This window comes from Dasypus novemcinctus, chromosome 12 (assembly GCF_030445035.2).
Source record: "Dasypus novemcinctus isolate mDasNov1 chromosome 12, mDasNov1.1.hap2, whole genome shotgun sequence".
Lineage (NCBI taxonomy): Eukaryota > Metazoa > Chordata > Mammalia > Cingulata > Dasypodidae > Dasypus > Dasypus novemcinctus.
Genome location: NC_080684.1, coordinates 33,444,521 through 33,465,477, shown reverse-complemented (window position 1 = coordinate 33,465,477; position 20,957 = coordinate 33,444,521). Strand labels below are relative to the sequence as shown.

Below are 20,957 nucleotides of genomic sequence, written 5' to 3'. Positions count from 1 at the left end.
AGGTACCCCAGGGGGGCTGGGTAAATATTTCTGGAATGAATAAATGAACATGCACATACTCCCTGGCTGTCTTTCCTCTGTGTCTGTAGATGCAAGATAAAGTGAGAGCCAAGACAGCACTTTTCCTGGACACAACCCAGCGCAGTCCTCTCCTCCCAAGACCTCAGGATCCCTGAGGGGTGAGGCTGAACCCTGGAGGTCTTGCTGAAGGGAAGAGAGAATAATGAGCAGGGGCTAAAAGGACAGGGAGGGGTGGGGAAGGAGAGGGGAGCTGGGCCGGGGCCTCCATTGTTCTCACTCCTCCTTGGGGGAGTCACAGTCATTCCTCTTTCAGCGAGTGCATCACCCAAGTGAGAAAGGACAGTGTGGGGTAGGGTGGAGGAGGGTGGTGCCCCCTGGCCCCTCTTTCTCTTCCTAGGCCCCCCAAATGGCCAGAGGAATTGGAAGAAAGAGTCCCTGCACCTGTCTCCCTGAACCCATTATCGGCGTGAGTCAGGAGAGCAGGCTGGGGCACAGCACACACCTGTGGGAGGTCAGAGACTGGGGAACAAAACAAGGCACCCCAGGCTTGGGTGAGGCCGGGCGGGGCAGACCATCGGTGGAAGGCAGGCGGTTCAGGTCCCCAAGGCAGAGATTCCAGCTGCAGTCACCTGCTGGCTGGGGCTGAATTCTCTCAAAGATCCTGCAGGGCGTGAAGTGGGGGCTGGACGAATCTTAACTAGAGGCGTCAATAAATGATGGTATCCGGATCCCCTGGGGAGAAGGACAGGCAGCCCGTGCCCAGCCCAAGTAAGGGGGTATCCCCCTGCTAGGAGGGGAGCTGTTGATTCCTCCCCATCCTTCTCCAGGAGAGACACCCAGAGAACAGGCACACAGACCCCTACCCAGAGGGACAATCCATCTGCCACAGGGCCACAGAGCCCACAACCTCCCTCCCTAGGGGACAACCGTAAAGCCACAGAATGGCATACAGACAAGCTCTGCACACACGCACACAAAGGAACACACTCTGAAGTCCCTTCCAGAAAGATAAATCCAGAGACACCCACCCCCCAGGAAACCCGGGGGCCACATCCTCCCCCCCACTACCACCACCAGGCCCCCGCCTCCTGGCAGTGCTGAACCAGTTAGCGCCTGTTTACGCCAGCCCCTCTCACAGGCCCATGAAACAAAGCTTAATTTTCCGAAGAGTGATCTGAGCCCTGCCACCCCCTCTGCAAAACACCCACACCCGCCAGGACTGAGGCTTCTCCCAGCAACCACAGGGAGGTGAGGATGGGCCTTGTGCCAAGCCAGGGACTAGAAGGCGGAAGGAGGGAGGGAGGGGCTGGTCAGACAGGTATGGCAGCCCTGGAGAGGGGGACAGCCAGCTCCCCCTCTCCCTCCTCCACGCCTGGTGCGGGGGCCGTGTGGGTAGAGCTCAGAGGGGAGCGACCTCCTGAGCAGGCAGTCGGGGAGCCCAGGAGCCCCGAGGTGAGCCCCAGCCTGACATCCCCGCCCCTCTGCCCACCCACCCGGTTCCCTGGTTCCAGGAATGTTGTTGTTTTTTCCTAAGTTAAACATGAATTTTATTCCATCTTTAAAATATCACAGATAGGTCTGGCATCTTGTTTCCTCTGCTGCAAAACTCTTAGGAATGACTCTTGAGTCAGATGAGGCGGGGGGGGGGGGGGGGGGGGGGGGGGACGGGGGGGCTGCAGGCTGGAGGGCTGGCCCAGACCTCACCTGGGAAGAGCCCCTCTTTGCTGGCACACCCAGAACAACTCAGGGCCAGAAGTCTTTGGGCGGGTGTTTGCAGCTCATTGTCAGCCCCCTGGTGCCCAGGGACCCCAGCCAGCCCCAGCCCGCGATCCCCAAGCCCAGGCTCAGTGCAGGAGAGGAGGGCAGAGGTGCCCTCCCTGAGGCCTTCCACCTGGGACTCTGGGGGAAGGGGGAAGGGGAACTAGGGCCAAGTGGTAAGGGAAGAGAGACCCGGAGGACACTGCCCCAAACAGCCTTTCCTGGAGAGCGGCAGAGGGAAGGAGGAGACAGGCTGCCACCTCCTGTCGCTGAGCTGAGAGTGGACACCCACCCCAGGAGGTCCCGAAGCCCTGGGCAGCTGCGTCAAGGCGCTGGGGGGTGGGGGTGGGCAGCGTAGCTGCAATTACAGCGCGTGGTCATCCTGAGAAAGGTGGTCAGGACCCGTTCTCAGGGCTGGGGACCATGACACAGAGACACCACACTGTAGGGGCCTTGTTCAGAAGAGCCGAGAAGTGGAAGCATCTCGAAGGTCCACCAGTGGATGATGGAGGAACAAAATGTGGTAGATCCACGCCTGGGATAGTAGCCGCAGTTAAAAGGAATGACAGACTGATACCTGCTACAACAGAACCTTGGCAAACGCCAGGAATAAGGAAGCCAGCCACACAAGGCTGCATAGTTTATAGTTCAGGTCATGCGAGATGTCCAAACTAGGCATAACCCTAGAGACAGAAAGGAGATTAGTGGGAAGAGGACTTGGCTCAACTGATAGAGCGTCCCCTACACATGGGAGGTCCGCGGTTCAAACCCAGGGCCTCCTGACCCATGTGGAGCTGACCCATGTGCAGTGCTGATGCGCGCAAGGAGTGCCGTGCCACACAGGGGTGTCCCCCACATAGGGGAGCCCCACATGCAAGCAGTGCACCCTGTAAAGAGAGCCACCCAGTGTGAAAAAAGCGCAGCCCGCCCAGGAATGGCGCCACGCACACGGAAAGCTGACACAGCAAGATGATGCAACAAAACGAGACACAGATTCCTGGTGGCGCTGACAAGAATGCAAGCAGACACAGAAGAACACACAGCGAATGGACACAGAGAGCAGACAATGGGGGGTTAGGGGGGTGGGGAGATGGGGAAGGGGAGAGAAATAATAAATAAATAAATCTTTAAAAAAAAAGAAAGGAGATTAGTAATTGCCTAGGGCTGGGGAGAATACGGGTAATGGGGGTGATTGCTAAAGGGTATACAGGGATTTCTTTGGGGGATGATGAAAATGATCTAAAATTGATTGTGGTGATTGTTGTATAACTCTGCAAATATACTAAAAATCATGAATTGGACGCTCTACGTGGTTGAATTGTACAGTATGTGAATTATAGCTCAGTAAGAGTGCATTGGTTTTTTTTAAAGGACACCGCAAAAGCATAAATTAACATACATAAAGCAGGACTTTGTAGGCCAGCATAGGGGGTGAGGATAGGCAGGAAGAGTTTGTTAGATGCTGAAGGTAAGGGGTTCCCTGCCTCTAGGTTAGTGAGGGCCTTGCACCCAGAGCACTGAACTCACTTTAAAAAACGAGGCAACTTAAAATGCTATTGTCAGGAAGCGGGGCTGGCCCTATGGATAGGGGGTCCGTCTACCACAAGGGAGGTCCGCGGTTCAAACCCCGGGCCTCCTTGACCTGTGTGCAGCTGGCCCATGCGCGGCGCTGATGTGCACAGGGAGTGCCCTGCCACACAGGAGTGTCCCCCGAGTAGGGGAGCCCCATGCACAAGGAGTGTGCCCCGTAAGGAGAGCCACCCAGCACAAAAAAAAAAAAGTGCAGCCTGCCCAGGAATGGCACCACACACACAGAGAGCTGACACAAGATGATGCAACAAAAAGAGACACAGATTCCTGGTGCCACTGACTAGAATACAAGCAGACACAGAGGAACACACAGCAAATAGAGAGAGCAGACAACTACGGGGGGGAGGGGGCGGAAGGCTGGGAAGGGGAGAGAAATAAATAAAAAGTAAATCTTTAAAAAAAAGTGCTATTGTGGGGAAGCGGATGTGGCTCAAATGGTTGAGCACCTGCTTCCCCTGTACAAGGTCCTGGGTTCAGTCTCAGGTACCTCCTTTCAAAAAATGCTATTGTTGCAAGAACAATTCCTTTAAAAAGAAAGCCACAGATGGTGAGTACACCCAAGGTAAGCCCCATCATGAATAACAAAGTAAGTTTGAGTGCTGGTTTTGTGCCTCGAGGCCAAAATGGTTCCTAGTGAACAATTCAGTGAATGCTGGCGGTTTTCTCCATGATGAATGCCATCCCGGGTGGGAACACAGCAGGCTCCAGTTCCTGGACATTCCCACAACCAGGCTTACTTACCAGGCATCCACTGGTCCGCTGTAGAATCTCCACATTAAGTAGGAGTTTGGGGTACAACTTCCCTCCACTAAGGACCTTTTATCCATGCCCCCCCACCATAGAGTTTTACACTCAGGAGGTAAGACATTCATGAATGTTCTCTGAATTGAAATGTTGATAGGGGATGTGATGAGACGTTTTTAGACCAAGCGTGGAAGGGAAGAAGGACCAGGTAAGGCTTACTGTGGAGGAAAAGAGAAATAAACCCAAGAGCCTGGGAATAATGAGGTACCCTCATCTCCCCTGGGACCAAATCAGAAGGGCCGTCCCTTGGAGGCCAGTCAAGCCTAGAAGAGGGGGATCCAGCGGTGCTTCAGTCCCTGGGTCCTTCCCCTTGGCTCAGGCTCTCTCTCTGGGAGCATGAGACGCAACACTGCTCGTGGAGACTCAAAAGGCAGAGGCCCAGCTGCCTGCATTTTGAACAGTTTCCTCCGCTGCAGTTTAGCTCTGGTCAGCCACCAAGACTTTCCGGAACACGCCCTCTCACCTCCCGGGAGGAAATGGGCCAGTCCCCAGGTCCAGAGCACTGCAGGGTCCCTGCCCCTCCAGGAGCAAAGGAGAGAGTGGCTCAGTGCCCGGACCTGGACACGCCCTGCAGGACCCCGGGGACTGCGAGGACCCGAAGGGCCCCACTCGTGCAGGGAGGACGGCAGTGCCTGGGAACCTGGCAACGGGAGGAGGGAGGCAGAGGGTACTGGGGAAGGCTTCCTAGGAAACTTCAGAAGCTGGCCTCGAGATCGGGCCGCAGGGAGGACCGTGAAGGGGTCCCTGGAGGGGCCTCAGGAAGGGGTCCCACGGGCCCCCCACAGCTCCACTGCAGCCACTGCGGCAGGCAAAACTGCTTCCCTAAAGGGGTGTTCAGGTGACCAGACAGAGGGCAGGAGGAGGAAGGAACAGGGAGGAGCTGGGGCTCAGTTCCCGCTGTTCCCGCCCCGCCCCACCCCCAGCCCTGAGAAGCACCGTGGGCCTGGGCTGCTATTGTCCAGGGGACTATTGTTCAGAAGTTCCTGCTGGGCACCTGAGGACCAAGGTGGGGAGTGGTGGGCAGGGCGAGGCCCTTTATTCCTTCCTGCTTTATTCATCCACTCAGTCATTCACCCACTCATTTGCTTATCAGGCACTAACTGGAAAGATTTGGGGACCTGAGCTTTTCCATTGCCCTCTGGCCATTCAGGTACAGGGGGAAGCCGCCTTTGGCCAAGACAACGTATATCCTGAAAGTCCCTGTTGAAAAGTGACCATCAGGAGACCTGAGTCATTAATTCAGGCATATGCTGGCTCCGTAAGGGGTGCACGCTGGGAAGGCTTTAAAGGAATTGGGTCCCTGTATGTCGGAGGGAGACAGACATATATAATGCCACTGATTCTACTACTGTAATAACATTTCTATGGTATGCAAAAATGCTTTGCACACATTAGTTCATTTAATCTTCATAAGAACCCTATAAAGTATGTGCTGAAGTCCCCATTTTGGGGATTTGGCTCAATGGGTAGAGGGTCCATCTACCACATGGGAGGTCCAGGGTTCACATGGACACAGAGAACAGACAACTGGGGCGGGGAACGGGAGAGAAATAAATAAAATAAATCTTTAAAAAAAATATATATATATATATATATATACACACATACATAAGAGGTTCCTGTATACCCCCCACCCCTCACCCCACTCCTCCCCCACCAACAACCTCCCCCATCATTGTGGCACACTCATCACCTTGGTGAACACATTTTGGAGCACTGCTGCACCACGTGGATAATAGTTTACCCTGGAGTTCACACTCTCCCCCAGTACATTGAGTGGGTTATGGCAGGATATATAAAGTCCAGCATCTGACCCTGCAATATCATGTAGGACAACTCCGAGTCCCCAAAATGCCACCACATCCCATCTCTTCTTCCTTCTCCCTGCCCTCAGCAACTTCTGTGGCCACTTTCCCCAGCCTCAGTACTACCTGAGCTAGTTTTATCATTTGCTTTGCTTGTTGTTTGTTTTTGTTTTTTTCAGGAGGCACCGGTAACTGAATCTGGGACCTCCCACGTGGGAAATGGGCACTCAACTGCCTGAGCCACATCTGCTCCCCAATCCCATTTTTTTTTTATCCCTTCCCCCCTTGCGGCTTTTTGCGTGCTGTATGCTCTCTGTGTCCATTTGCTGTGCGTTCTTCTGTGCCTGCACTTATTTTTATTGATTTCACGCCCCGCCTTGCAGCTTGCTTGCTGTCTACTCTCTGTGTCCGTTCGCTGCGCGCTCTTCTGCGTTTTTGCTTGTCTCCCTTTTGGTTGTGTCACCTCGCTGAGTTGGCTCTCTGCGGCGCTTGAGGGCCGGCGGCCCTCCACAGCATGCGGGCGAGCCTGCCTTCACAAGGAGGCCCGGGACGCGAACCCAGGGCCTCCCATATGGTAGACGGGAGCTCAACTCTTGAGCCACAGCCGCTTCCCTCCCCAGTCCCATTTTAAGGGGTCCTCCCCCTCTCCTGAAGTTCAATAGCATATGTTCAAATCATTCATATTGATATCAGTATTTTGTAGATAAGGTTCAGCAGGTAGACTTGGGCCAGGTAGTGTCTCTATTTATACATGGGCTCAGTGTGTACACCGATATCTTTATACCCCTGCAGCTCCCTGGGCTAACAAATCCTCATTTGTGTACCTTCGGGTTAAGCATATGCAGTGAACATCTGCTGTTTTGGCCGGTCCTGCATCTCTTCCCCCACTTTTGGTGAGTCACCTTTTTCTGCCCACCCCCTATTTAGTGTGGGTGGGGCTGACCACCCCTCCCCGGGGGCTGGGCACAGGATTGAGTATAATTAAAATTACAGGTTGATTCAGGGATTAGTGTGGGACGCAAATTGGTCTAATGAGAGTGGACCTTGGAACCTTAGCTGGGAGGATTAGGGAAGCGGCACTCCCTGTTTTCTGTAATCTGGAGTAGCTGGGGGCATCCTAGCCACCGCGGGACACAGTCTGTCTGAGGATGAAGCCAACACAGACGACAGCCGCAGTAGAGAGACGCAGGGTCCCGACCACATCACTGAGATGCCCCCCCGAACTTCCCAGTTATGTGAGGAAATAAACCATCTCTTGTGCGTAAACCAGCTGGAGTTGGGTCTGGTCACTGGTAACCAAGAGTCTTGGGCAAGAATGTGTCTCTGTGGGTTTGAGGTTTAGATGACAAGGTGTTTGTGCGCAAAGGGATAAGTGTGCGACATGCACAAGCAGACGTGTGTGGATGGGTGTGATGGGCTGGAGAGGCGGGGGCAGTCGTAGTCCTGTGTGTGTGTGTCACGGAGCTGTGCACATACTTGAGAGGGGGTTGGGCAGATGTAGCCGTGAGGGTGTGCAAGCCGCTAGGTGTGAGTGTGACCGTGATGAGAGTGGGTGTGTGGTGTAGGCTGAGGTTGTGTGTATACGCAGAGCAGGTGCTCAAAAACACTTTATCGGCTTATCATCAGCAACCTCTACCTTCCTGGGAAAGAAGACGGCTCTCACTGTTTTCAGGCCCAGGATGACAAATTCTTTACAATCTTGCAGTGATATACAGCATCATAAACCATTGTTGTTGGCTCTCTGGACATATCAGAGGCAGGTTAAGCCAAACTCCTTAATCAGAGGAGGAAATGAGACCCTAATTAGTCGGGAGCAGGTGTTAGGGCTGGCCGTGGGAAGGCTCTTGAGGGCACCGCCTTGGTGCCCCCTGCCCGTGGGCTGTGGCTGCTTTTACGGTGCATCATTAGCCTCAGGCCGTGTTTATGGCTGCCAGCTCTGGTGGTGCCCTTGATCCCTGAGCCTTCTCCAGAGCAGGCTGGGCTAAAGCCATTTGCTTCTCCCTCAGCACCTCACTTCCTTCACAAAACTCTCTCCCTAAGCCAGAAGGTCCCAGCCAGGGTGCCTGATCCCTCCGGCTGTGCTGAGTGTCTGAGAGGCCCTTGGTGGCCACAGGTCCCAAGCAGACCCTTCCCTTTACCCAATTCACCGAGCCTGACATGCATAGATCATTTTCATGTGGGCTATGACTATGGTAGGGGTAAATCCAAAGTCAAAAAAAAAAGAATTACTTTTCCCTGGTGCAAAAAAAAAGGACTTCCTTCCTCCTTCCTTTTCATTTCTGCATTTACTTTAGGAAATTTGCTATCATTTAAGAAGGTTACCCCTCCCAGTTCCGGGGAGGAGTTGAGCATACCTTCAGGTAGCCCTGGGCTCCAAACTGCAAACCTGCTACGGGTCATAGGATATCTTTTTATTTTATTTTATTTTTTTAATGTACTTTTTAAATTCCCCCCTCCTTGGGCTTGCTTGCTGTCTGCTCTCTGTGTCCCTTCGCTGTGCACTCTTCTGTGTGTCTGTATTTATTTTTTATTTATCCCCCCTCCCTTCTTGCAGCTTGCTTGTTATCTCTTCTCTGTGTCCACGCACTGTGTGCTCTTCTGCATTTTTTACTTGTCTCCTTTTTGTTGTGCCACCTTGCTGAGTCGGCTCTCCACGACGCTTGCAGGCCCATGGCTCTCTGTGGCATGTAGGCGAGCCTGCCTTCACAAGGAGGTCCTGGGACGCGAACCCAGGGCCTCCCATACAGTAGACGGGAGCCCAATCGATTGAGCCACAGCGGCTTTCTAGGCTATCTTTTTCTACTTAATTTTTGTTTATTTTTATTTTTTTACTTAAAACTACATAAATTATCTTACAGTTCTTATGGTCAGAAGTGTAACACGGTACTCACTGGGTTAAAACCAAGTTATTGTCAGGGTTGCATTCCTTTCTGGAACCCCAGGGAGGAGCTTTGCCTTGCCTTTTCCAGTTTCTTGAGGCCACCCACATTCTTTAGCTCATGACCCCTTCCTCCAACCTCAAAGCTACATCACCTCTCTCTTCTGTTCTCGCCGCTCTTCCTCTGACCACAGCTGGGAAAGAGGCTCCACTTTTAAGGTCTCGTGTGATTAGATTGGGTCCCCCTGGAAAATCCAGGCTACTCTCCCCATCTCAGGTTCCTTAATTTAATCACATCCGCAAAGTCCCTTTGCCACGGAAGGTACATATTCATAGATTCTGGGAGGTAGGATGTGGGCATCCTTGCGGGGAGGAGAAGGCATTCTGCCCATTAGATAGGATCCCTGTTGCTGAGCGGGGAGGTCTCAGTCTCGCTCAGGCCCAAGAGTCGGGGGGGGGTCAGCTCCTACCGAACCGCCAGCGGGGGGTGCTCCAGGGAGAGAGCACCGGGGCTCTCCAGGCGTGGGGGACGCGCGGTTAGGAAAGAACCACGGAGACCGCCTGAGCGCAGGAACAGGTCTGCTTTATTGCGGAAGTACACTTGGTTATATAGGCAGGGAAGGGGGTGGAGTATGAAGGGGAGAGCAGGGCGGAGGGGTGGCTGCGGATTGGCTAAAACTGGGGGGGCAGACCTCTGGTAATACGCCGTAAGCAGTTACTGGGGAAGAGGGCAGATTGTAGGTTGGTAATATGGGCGGGACTGGCGGGAAGGGTGGTGGGGGGCTGGAAGGGGAGGAGGGGCGGAGAAAGGCGGCAACAGATCCCCAACTTTTCCTTAGGGAAGGTAAAATCTAGGTGTGTGTCAAACATTCAGAGTCTGATCTTTGAATTCTTCCAACTTATCCATATTGCATAATGGTGATTTCCTCAGTAACAGAAAACTCCATCCCAGCTGACAAACAGCCAGGGGTCCATCATCTCGCAAAGACCGCTGGTTGGGCCATTCCTGGGATGGTACATTTCATGGGGGAACTCCACATTCCAGCAACTTCGTTCCACCTTTCCATTCTGCCACCGTTTGGCCCATCGGCAGCTCCCCTAGGATATCTGGAGGACGTGTATGCCGTGGGCCGAGACCGCTTAGCTACCTAAGAAAAGCTAGCTTCCTTCCTGTCTTCGCAATTCTGGGGGGAACGTCCGGCGATGGTTCACCCTCTGGTTTAATGCTTATTCGATAATAGATTTCTTTTCCTCTTCCACCTTTGTGGAGAGGCTGTCTGGGTTGGGAGAAGATTTTTTTGTGTTTCATTATCTTTCACCACAGGCGGTGGAAAAGGTTGAGAACAGCTTAACCAGTGGCGGCATTGCTAGGCAAGGTGGAATGAAATATGCAGACTTGGGGAAACCCTCTCAGAGGACTACCCCCTCTGCGATGGGTTTTCACAGGCCCCTCGACACTGTGTGGCTCTTCTGTGCCTGGCGTGGAAGGGGCACAGCTTCTTGTGTATCAGGAGGGCGATATCTCCCCTGGGGCTGGCAGGGGTGCCTGGGCTGGTGTGTGCCCGGGGTGGGGCGCTAATCTGGACTCCCGGGCAAGTTGAGAAGGTTCTTGTCCAACCCCGGGAGTTCTGGGATCTTAGGGGCGGGCTGGAGGATGGTTTTCAGACCAGAAAGGGCTCTCCTTTACAAGCAGCCCTGGATTTCTCCAGGGGCCTGGGGCTGGGCGAAGGGGGCTGGAAGGGAGATGTGGAAGATTTCACCGTGGGATAAGACTGACTTCAGGTACCACCAAGGGAGAGAAAGCCCGTCTCAGCAGCCTTCCCCACTCCAGGGCTGTCTTCTCGCCTCTGTGGGAGACCTCTGGGCCCAGTGTTATGCCTCTGCTCCTCCTCCCATCAAAATATGCCTGTCCTCACTCCCCTTCTCTCCAGGCCCTGTCCCCTGCTGGGTGCCAGTTTGCTGATCTGAGGACAGTCTCTGGCCTGTCAAGCACCTTGCTTTTCCTTTCCCCTTCACTACTGGGCTGGAAGCTTAATACAGAATAGTGGCTAGGAGCATGGACAAAGAGCCACATTGCCGTGTGACGTCAGGCATGTTTCTTAACCTCTGTGCCTCAGGTTCCTGATCTGTAAAAATTTTATTTATTTATTTATTTTTAAAGATTTATTATTTGTTTATTTCTCTCCCCTTCTCCACCCCACCCCCCAGTTGTCTGCTCTCTGTGTCCATTCGCTGTGTGTTCTTTTTGTCCGCTTCTGTTGCTGTCAGCGGCACAGGAATCTGTGTTTCTTTTTGTTGCACCATCTTGCTGCGTCAGCTCTCCGTGTGTGCGGCGCCATTCCTGGGCAGGCTGCACTTTGTTTCGCACTGGGCAGCTCTCCTTACGGGGTGCACTCCTTGAGCGTGGGGCTGCCCTAACCAGGGGACACCCCTGTGTGGCACGGCACTCTTTGCACGCATCAGCACTGCGCATGGGTCAGCTCCACACAGGTCAAGGAGGCCTGGGGTTTGAACCACGGACCTCCCATGTGGGAGACGGACACCCTAACCACTGGGCCAAGTCCACTTCCCTCTTATATTTTTTAATGTAACATTTTTTTTGTGATGTACATATCTTCAAAAAAAAATACAATTTACAAAAATGATGGGGCGGAGGGGTGGGAAGTGGGGTATATGGGAACCTCTTATGTTTTTTATGTTTTTTAATATAACGTTCTTTGTGATCTATTAACACTAATTTTAAAAAGTGTAAAAAAATTAACTCAAGGACTAAAAAACTCTCTAACTTTGGAAAAAAAATAATAACTCAGAGAAGCCAATGTGGCTCAGCGGTTGAGTGCCGGCTTCCCACACACAAGGGTCAATCCTTGCCTCCAGTACCTCAAAAAAAAATTAATAGATAGGAAGATAGATAAATAAATAAAAATAACTATAAAATGGGATTGGGCTTGAGCAAGCTGAGCTTGGGAAAGCAATATAAGGATGGAAAGCTCTGCGAATGCGGTAAGCCATTGACCAGGAACAGAATTCCTACAGAACAGAGAAGAAAGGCCAGGGCACAGAGAGCTATTGAGGGTTTCAAAGACGGAAAAACTTGGCGTTTATTCAGGGGACACTGGAGGTGTGGGGGCAAGTGTGTGACATGGCTCAAGCAGTGCTTAGGATCATTAAGAAGATTGAGGAACGTACATTGCATGGTAGAGGCAAAGCCTGGAGGCAGGGGACTAGAAAGAGGCTTGTGCAGAACGCAGGCAAGAGGCAGGAATGTGCTAGAAGCATGGCCTGGAGAGACAGGGATGGAGTCAAGCTATGATAAGAAGGAAGAGCCAACAGGATGTGGCAACTGATTGCACAGGCTGGGTCCAAGGTGGAGGAAGGGAGAAGGTGACTCAGATGCCTTCCGGCAGCTCCCTGCTGAGCCGCAGCACCTTCTGTTCCAGCCCTAGCGGTGCTCTCGCTCGCCCGTTTCCCACCGCAGCTCCCGGTGGGCAGGGCAGGCTCTTCTCCGTGTCTGTGGGTTCCTATCTGTGTGCCAGCCTCCGCCTGGCAGCGCACTGGCCCAGAGCAAACGTGTGGGGACCCTCCCCTGAGCACACGGCTGACATCCGTGCCCCTCACAAAGGCACGATGAGGCCCCCGTGGTCCTCGGCAGCAGAAGCAAGTGTGGCAAGCCAGTTTCCTCCCCAGCTGATCACGCCACACCTGGAGAACTGTTTCCCCCTGGGCTGAGGCCAAGGGGACGAATGGGAGCCATGCAAGGGGTGCCTAGGACAGGCAGGCGAATGGAAACCACGTTCCCTCGACACAGCTGGGGCATGGAGTAGGGTATATGGGAATCCCATATATATATATATATACACATAAATATATATTTTTTAAAGATTTATTTTATTTATTTCTTCCCCCTCCCCCACCGTGTGCAGCACCACTCCTGGGCGGGCTGCACTTTTCTCATGCAGGGCATCTCTCCTTGGGGAGCATACTCCCTGCATGCGTGGCTCCCTTACACAAGGGGCACCCGTGCAAAGCACAGCACTCCTTGCACATGGCAGGACTGCGTGTGGGCCAGCTCACCACATGGCCAGGAGGCCCTGGGCATCGAACGCTGGACTCTCCATATGGTAGACGGATGCTCCATCAGTTGAGCCACATCCACTTGCTTCCCCTATATTTCTGATTCAGCATTTATGTAATCTAAAGCTTCTTTAAAAATGGTATGTGTGTGTGTATATATATATTTGTTTGTTTTTTTAAGACACAGCTGGGAGTGCCAGCCTGGAAAAGAGTGGAAGCAGAGGGCAGCCAGAAGGAAGGAGGATCACTCATCTGTGTGGGCCAAAGGATGCCGCTAGAAGCAGTGGGAAGGGGCCCTGGCCAAGAGGCATCTGCTCACTGTGAGCAAGGACGGCTCCAGAGTTCCAGCTTTGTGAAAATGGACACCGCGTCATGTGGGAAATTGTGGCTTCCTCTTCATGAAGACGGGTTCAGGCGGAAGATCAAGGTGACCAATCAAGGTGACCGGAGCATCAGGTTGGTTGGTGGAGCCTCAGCACCATGTCCTGAGGGCCTCCCAGGTACTCGGCACACCTCAGGTCATCTGAACTCATAAAAGCCCAGGTGGGGAGGGACTGAAAAGCATCCGACTTCGCAGGGCGGGCCGGGAAGGGAAGAAGTGGAATCAGATCTCCTTCTGTGCCCTCGCTGCTGGGGCCGACCCCAAGCTATTATGCATGCTCCACTGCACCATGGCCAATTGGGGCCAAAAGCCAAAGGCCAGCGGGTGCAACTGGAGAATTTTTAAGCCACTTCCTAACTGTGTGCAATTGGACAAACTACTTCACCTCTCTTAGAGATTCCTGTCCCTCAACTTAAAATATGGAAAACAACTACCTCAGAGGACAAGAATGAGCATCAGATAAAGGATGGGTCTGACCTTAGTCGGTTTTCTAGATATTTGTTAGCTTGACTCTCAGCACCCCGCCCTGCTGCCAGCTAGCCCGGGCCTTTCCGAAAGCCTCCCTCCAGGCAATGTTCGCCATCCCTTCATGGCCTTCCACACTGTCCCCCATGGAATGGAGGTTGCACCCACTTTGGCACCTCCATCTGGTGAGAATTCAAATCCTGGTGTTTCCCCACAGGAAATGACCTCCTTGCAGAACAGCCCTGCGTCTCCTGCACCTTTGTGTCCTCTGCAGTGCCTGCCCCAGCCCACAGTTGCTGCTGAGGAGGGAGAGTGCTGGCTAAGAGGGGCTGAGGGTAACCGGAAGGAGGCGGCAACTAGGGCTAAGAGGAGGGGTCTCTGGGAGCCATTTGAAGTAATGAAGGGGTCACATGCAAAAACCTGCCACCATGCAAAGCAGCAGCTTGCAAATCCAATGCTTAGGGAGCTACCCATGCAAACTGAGTCCTGCCTACTGACACCCACTCTTGTTCTTTTCTCCAACTCTCCACCCAGGGCCCCTTCCCAAGTCAATGATGATGATGATGGGGATGTTGGTGAGGGTGACGGTGACTCCCATTTATTGGATTCCTACTAAGTGTCTGAGCATCTGATTATTATTCATTGTAATCCTAAAATAGCCCGCGAGGAAGCTAACATTATCCCCATTTTACAGATGAGGAAACTAAGGTTCAAGGTCTTTCAGTTAGTCTGATGGATTCAGGATTTGAACCTAAGTCTGGAGTAATTCCAAAGCCTAAGCATGCACTCTTCAATGGTGCTGTGTTATAGAGTAAATCTCCAATTCTCTCCGTCAAGGGAAGCAGTAATGCGGGTAACCCAAAAGAAATGATCCAAAAACATAGTCCTTATATTGTCAATTCAAAAAATATGCATTATATTCATTCATTCAGCTAAAAAATTTTTAGCATCTAAATGACCTCTTATACCTTCTCTAAGTTCTGGTGGACTTGGGGGGCCTCTCATTACCAAAGTGTAAAGCTCCCTGAGGGCAGGGACCTTAACTATCTTACTATCTTGTTGACTGCTGTTATCTGGGGCATTAGAGGAGCGCCCAGCACTTCCCAATCCTTGCTGAATGAATTCACAAATGACTGTCTTAGCCACCCCATTGTGTGTGTCTGTGTGCATCTAAACAAGAAAAAATGAGAAGAGAAAGCAGCTCACCTAAAGGAAAGCCCACCTACCCCTCAATAACCAACCTACCTCTTGGATTCCTTGGTCTCTAAGGGATAAAGTAAACTCAAACAGGGGCACCCTGACCCATTTATCAGTCTTCCAGTAAATCTGCTGACCTGAATGTGGGAATGGGCTGGGCCTGGCCAGCTCAGGCCAGTTTAGCCTCAGGCATGTGTTAGGCAAGTTCCCACGGCAACACACCTCAGCGTGCGCTTCCGAGTTCCCAACAGAACTCCAGGCTGAGGCCATCTATTTCCCAAGGCACTGCACACCTCTTCCCGCCAGCCTTCCCCCTTCCTAGCCTGCCCATCTTCCCAGGTAACATCTAGAGTACCCCAAGGGAAGCTCAAGCAGGGGAAGCAGCTTCCAGAAGAGCAGGAGAGGCAGGAGGGGGACAGCTGCACCCAAGGAATGGGCCATTTCCTTCCCAGCCGGGTGCTTCCCGCTCAGAAGTGTGCAGCTGCAGAAATCAAACTCCCAGGGCTTGCACGTCTTCCTTGTTCGCGCCTCCTCCACCCACACACACACCCTCCACCCCGGCTCTTGAAAGGCCTGACCTGGCCCACTTGTCGGCCAGCTCCAACATACACTTTCTCTCCACCTATGCAGTACGAGGGCCCAGAGACCCTCCTCCTCTCTTTGTCCCTCCAGCAGGGATATACCCCAAGCACCTCTTTCAGGAAGCCCTCCCAGGCTTCTCCCTCTAGCCCTCTTGCCTGGACACTCCCATTGGGCATCCCCAGTAAAGGGTTGGGGATGGGTCCAGGCACCCCGATGGGTCTAGGAATTCCCTTAAGGTGGTACAGTCTCTAATCCTTACAGAAACTCTATGAAATAAGCATTATCCCCATTTTTGAACTGAGGAAACTGAGCCTGAGTTAATAACTAGCCTTCTGGACAGTCCTGGGACAGCCAGGCGTGACCTGTGTCGGCCTCTGTGCCGGCACTCCCCCACCTTAGGCGTCTACGAACTCTCTCTCTTTTTTTTTAATACACTCCCCCACCCCGCAAGATGGCTCCCTTTCAGTCTGCTCGTTGTCTGCTCATTTTCTTTATTCTTTAAAGATTTTTTTAAAATTTATTTCTCTCCCCTTCCCCACCCCCCAAGTTATCTGCTCTCTGTGTCCATTCGCTGTGTGTTCTGTGTCCATTCGCTGTGTGTTCTGTGTCCGCTTGTGTCAGCGGCACCCGGAATCTGTGTCTCTTTGTTGTTGTGTCATCTTGCTGTGTCAGCTCTCCGTGTGTGCGGCACCATTCCTGGGCAGGCTGCACTTTCTTTCCCGCTGGGCGGCTCTCCTTACGGGGCGCACTCCTTGCGCTTGGGGCTCCCCTAGGCGGGGGACACCCCTGCGTGGCAGGGCACTCCTTGCACACATCAGCACTGCATGTGGGCCAGCTCCACACGGTTCAAGGAGGCCCGGGGTTTGAACCTTGGACCTCCCATGTGGTAAGTGGACACCCTAACTGTTGGGCCAAATCTGCTTCCCTGCTCATCTTCTTTAGGAGGAACTTGAAACCAAACCTGGGACCTCCCATGGGGGAGGCGAGTGCCTAATTGCTTGGGCCACTTCCACTCCCTGCTGGTTGTATCTGCAGTTTGTGGCGCCTGCTGGTTCCGGCATCTTGCTGATCATGGCATCTCTGGTTGCTGCATCTTGATGGTTGCAGCATCTGCTTGTCTTTTTTAGGAGGCACAAGGAACCCAACCTGGGACCTCCTGTGTGAGAGGCAGGTGCCCAACCACTTGAGCCACATCTACTGCCTTATAAACTCACTTAATCCTCACAATTAAACCCTATGGGGAAGTGGACTTGGCCCAGTGGTTAGGGCGTCCATCTACCACATGGGAGGTCCGCGGTTCAAACCCCAGGCTTCCTTGACCCGTGTGGAGCTGGCCCATGAGCAGTGCTGATGTGCGCAAGGAGTGCCGTGCCACGCAGGGGTGTCCCCCGCATAGGGGATCCCCATGCACAAGGAGTGCACCCCGTAAGGAGAGCCGCCCAGTGCGAAAGAAAGTGCAGCCTGCCCAGGAATGGCTCCGCACACACGGAGAAATGACACAAGATGACGCAACAAAAAGAAACAGATTCCTGTGCCACTGACAACAACAGAAGCAGACAAAGAAGAACACGCAGCAAATAGACACAGAGAACAGTCAACCTGCAGGGGGGAGAGAGAAATAAATGAATAAATAAATCTTTAAAATAAATAAATAAATAAAATAAACCCTATGAGGGAATTACAATTATCTTCATTTTACAGATGAGGATAGTGAAGTTCAGGAATTTTAACTCCACACCTTAAGCTCACATAGCTTGGAAAGTACCAGGGTCAGAATCCAACCCCAGCTTTACTGGCTCCAAAACCCAAAGTGGGGTTTCCCATTTTAGCAAGAGACTGGCTGAGAGATGGAGACAGGAATGCAGATCCTCCGGCCCAGCACTCAACCCTTTCTCTGACCAGCCAGCATGGCTGATAAAGGCCGAGCAGGTCTGCAGACGCAGCTTGGCTGATCCCGGAAGCCGAGCCCAGGCCTCCCAGCTCTGCACCCTTCCCATCAGCCCGTGAGCAGGCACACCCTCAAGGCTTTCACTTTTTTTTTTTTAATGAAATATGGTTGTTAGAACATGCAGAGCATGTTACAAAGGTCCTTTCACTTCTGCAAATTCCTACCACCACCTCCAAAGTGCTCTAGGATTTGTGGTTAATATTAAATGAAATTAAAATCAATTTTTGTTTTCAGGGCTGCTTAAGCAATTCTTGGAGACAAAGAGGAGTAGCAGAAAACTTGTAAATTTGAGAACCAAATAACCCAAGTTCTTGCCTCAATTCCATCTCTAAATTGCTATGTGACATTGGACAAGTCACCTTCTCTCTGAGCTACAGTTGTCTCATCTGTCTAATGAGGGGATAAGACAATTTACCTCTACAAATACTTTGAAATTATTTTCATTATTAATTAAAATGAATTTGGTGTTCAGAATTTTCCACTTTCCAAAATTATTAGAGCATAGTGGGAAGAGCATTAAACTTGAAATCCTACTTCACTTAGGCAAATGCTAGCCTCTCTGGGCTTTTGTTTTCTCATATGCCAAATAAATGTGTAAGATTTCCTCTGACCCCGTAAAGCCCGTCAGAGGCCTGTGTGTGGAATCCCTGCTGGGAGGGCACTGCCACGCTGCTCCACCTGGGAGGCCCTGGCCCAGCCTCCAAGAATTCCCCCTTACCCTCCCCTCTCCTTCCCGTAAACGGCCCCTGTGGTGACGCACACCCACTCCTGGGCTCTGGAGTGTACCTTAGTTTCTCTCTGCTGCCCGCGAAAATTAGCTGGTCTGCTCCACTATTCACTCAGGCTCAGCCCTGGCCAGGCCTGCCCAAAGCCCCGGAACAAAGGCGATCGGGAGCGGCAGGGTTCAAAGAGCAAGAGGGAGGGAGGCCTGGACGGCGGAGAGATAACCTCTGGGGGAGGAAGTGCTGAGCAAGTTTGAGGAAAGGTGTTCCCGGGGAAGGCTGGGTGAGCCTGGACGGGGAGGAATGCCACCAGAGGTCTGCGAGGGAGCCTGCGCAGCGTCATAAACCTTATCTCCTGGCCTCCTAATAGCTGGGTTACTGGGATAGCGATCTCTGGGCTCCCAGGAACTCAGGCTGTGTCGGGGCTGGAGGCTGGGGGACACATACCTGACTTCTTCCAGAAGCTGGTCCAGAAATGAGAGGGGAACAAAGGTGGGGGTGGGGGCGGAATGGAGAGGGACCACGGGTCCCACAAAGGCTCAGGGCCTCCAGCTGCTCTGGGTCAGCTTGTCCAGAAAATTCCCTCCCGGGTCAGCTTGTCCAGAAAATTCCCTCCCGTGAAAATTAGGGCCCGGGGCTGGATGCTGCATTTCATCCCAATTACAGAAATTGGCGGTTAATGACTCTAGTCTCCCTGGGGCCTAAATGGGTCCTCGCTCTCTTTCACCGTCAAATACTTCTCAGTTTTAAAAACTGCAGTTGAGTCATCCTCTTCTTCGGAGACCCAAGGAGTTGTCAGATAAGAAAGGGGCGCTGGTCCTAGTTCCAGCAAAAAGTTGGGCAGGGTCGGGGCGGGGAAACAGGAGAAAGGAGGCAGTGTAGTCTGGTTCTCTGTGTTCCTGAGAAATTCTTCAGCGCCCCGTTACGTTCCTCCCTCTTTCTGGCAGGTGGGTGAGACCTGCCCTGGGAGACAGGCTGGTGTGAAGTTGGCCCCTTGGCAGAGGAGAGAGGGGAGGGGGTGCCTGCCTTCGGCTCGCAGACTGGGCCGCACTCTCCCTCGGGCCCAGCCCCTCTCCACCTCCCCCACTTACTGCACTGCGGCCTCTCCCAGGCCCAGCCCGGCTGATCTACAAACACTGCTTTGATCCTATCACTCCCCAGCTCCGAGATTCCGGCCGCCTTCAGCTTAAAGGTCGAACCGCTCACCTGGCGGCTAAGGCCGAGCTTTCCCGCCTGGCGCCAGCTGCCCCTCCCCACCCCCACCCACAGGGCTGTGCCCGGCGGCACCTCCACTCCCAGGCACCTGCACCTGCTGAAACCCAGCCTTCCCTCCAGGCTCCAGGGGAGCCCATTCATTCTGCAAACATTTACTAAATGACAAGCGCAGGCCAGGCTTGGAAGCCTGCCCCAGGTGCCTCTGCAGGAAGTGGCCACTCCCGCAGAGCCCCCAAGAACCGGTCTTTGTTAACCCTTTGGGCTGGGTTATCCTCGCCTGTGGGCGTGTCTGAGCCCCACTCCCTGATTGTCAACCTGATCCACAGTCATAAAACTTGCACTGAACAGTGACCTTCCGTACGTATGAGGATACACAGGCATCCTTCCACATACATCTCATTCCATCTTCACAGTGACCTTGGGGTTTGGATTGTTACCCTTATTTACAGATGAGGAATCCGAGATTTAGAGAAGAAACCTGTCCAGCAAGTGATAGGGCTCAAGCCGGGATCCCGGACTCCGTCCAGCCTCAAATACCAGCACCAAGGCACCTCCCCGGAAAGCGGCACAGGAACTTGCTTGATTCACTGAATGAATGAATAATTAATTAATTAATTAATGGATGGCTCCGTTCTTTCTGGATGGGTTCTCTTCTCCACTCATCCCTATCTCCTCTCCCCCACATGCCTTTTTTCCTGTCTTCTCGTCTCCTTCACCCAGGGCCCCAAGAATCCAGAAGCTAAGGGAGGAAAGAAACCGCGATTGGATCGTTCTCTTTGATATCAGGTATAGAAGCTGAGGACGGCCTTTACAGACTCCACACAGCTGGAAGGAAACAAGCCGGGAAGGAAGGCTTCTCCAACCCTGACTGCCACAGTTTGACAGACCCCGTGAGGGCCCTTACCTCCATCCCTCCACAACTCCAGATGGGGGAGGAGGGAGCAGCTGGACAAGCCAGAAAACGGGGAGGGGGTGGAGGCGGCCTCATTCAGTGACTCACCGTCCTTGAGCCACCCCTGGGGGGAGGGCTAGGGAGTCTGTCGCTTGAAATTCCAGCCCATCCTGGAGGAGACACTTGGTGACAGTAAACTGGACATGGGAGGGAAGAGCTCTGTTTATCCCAAACTAAAGGACAGCCATGGCAACAGGGGGCCAGAGCCTTCCAGGCAGGGAGCAAAGGTCCCAGCCTGTGAGGGCCAGACCCTGAGCTCTGCTGCCAACTGGGCCGGCTGCCCAGGCTGTGCAGCCAGGACTTCCCTGGCCAAGCACCCCCTTGTGGGCACAGCTGGTCCTGAAAGCTGGGGGGGGGGGGGAGGAACTGGGGAGAGCCCTGAGGGAGAAGCTGCCCATTTTACAGATGCATGGGAGTTCCCACCCCCTCCCCACCTCCTTCCGTGTGCCTTTTCTCCTGCGAGCAGGGACGGACAGACAATTGCTGAACCAGAGGGAGCCCTTGGCCTCTGTGCTGGCGGCAGGAAGGGATGGGGAGCTGAGCCAGCTGCTGGGAAGGGCGTGG

The 20,957-nt window shown here is 53.1% G+C and overlaps 1 long non-coding RNA gene across 1 annotated transcript; it reads right to left on the bottom strand.

The window, feature by feature from the left end:
* Positions 1-18,886: 18,886 nt before the first annotated feature.
* On the bottom strand, positions 18,887-20,563 carry LOC139440119 (uncharacterized). Its single transcript, XR_011650174.1, has 2 exons — positions 20,442-20,563; positions 18,887-20,028 (listed from the first exon to the last, which is right to left on the bottom strand). It is a non-coding gene; the product is annotated as an uncharacterized lncRNA (long non-coding RNA).
* Positions 20,564-20,957: the final 394 nt, after the last annotated feature.